Consider the following 388-nt stretch of genomic DNA (forward strand, 5'->3'; position numbering starts at 1 on the left):
TGGTGAGATCACCATATGGGTAGGCCTATAGAACTTTTATGATTAAGGCCGATATAACAACAACAAAATCACGATACAGTACCTCTGTTGAAATTCCAACATGAACGACAGAAACCAAGCAAACCCATATTGCAAGACGAAACATAGAGTTGTTCCAATGCCGCTGAAATGTTGCAAAGAAGTCTCTATGTTGCAAGGAAGTTTCTGTGTTGCAAGGAAATTTCTGTCTCTTTTTCGGATGCTGAGAAGAGCCAGAAATATCTCCGGGATTGAGATGAACCACAGAATATGCTATGTTTTTGGCAGTTGCCGTTCGACTGGGGTAAAGAGCGTGTGTAATGGCTGTAATGTATGTGTGTGGGGGTTGGCCTGCGTGTAATACACCTGT

The 388-nt window shown here is 42.5% G+C and overlaps 1 long non-coding RNA gene across 1 annotated transcript in view; it reads right to left on the reverse strand.

Moving 5' to 3' along the window:
- LOC119594471 overlaps positions 1 to 310 on the reverse strand; it is a 22,886-nt gene extending 22,576 nt beyond the window's left edge. The window contains exon 1 of the long non-coding RNA XR_005230626.1: positions 83 to 310. This is a non-coding gene — a long non-coding RNA (uncharacterized LOC119594471). The remainder of the gene's footprint in view (positions 1 to 82) is intronic.
- Between the last annotated feature and the right edge of the window lie 78 nt (positions 311 to 388).

Source organism: Penaeus monodon, chromosome 34, assembly GCF_015228065.2.
Source record: "Penaeus monodon isolate SGIC_2016 chromosome 34, NSTDA_Pmon_1, whole genome shotgun sequence".
Lineage (NCBI taxonomy): Eukaryota > Metazoa > Arthropoda > Malacostraca > Decapoda > Penaeidae > Penaeus > Penaeus monodon.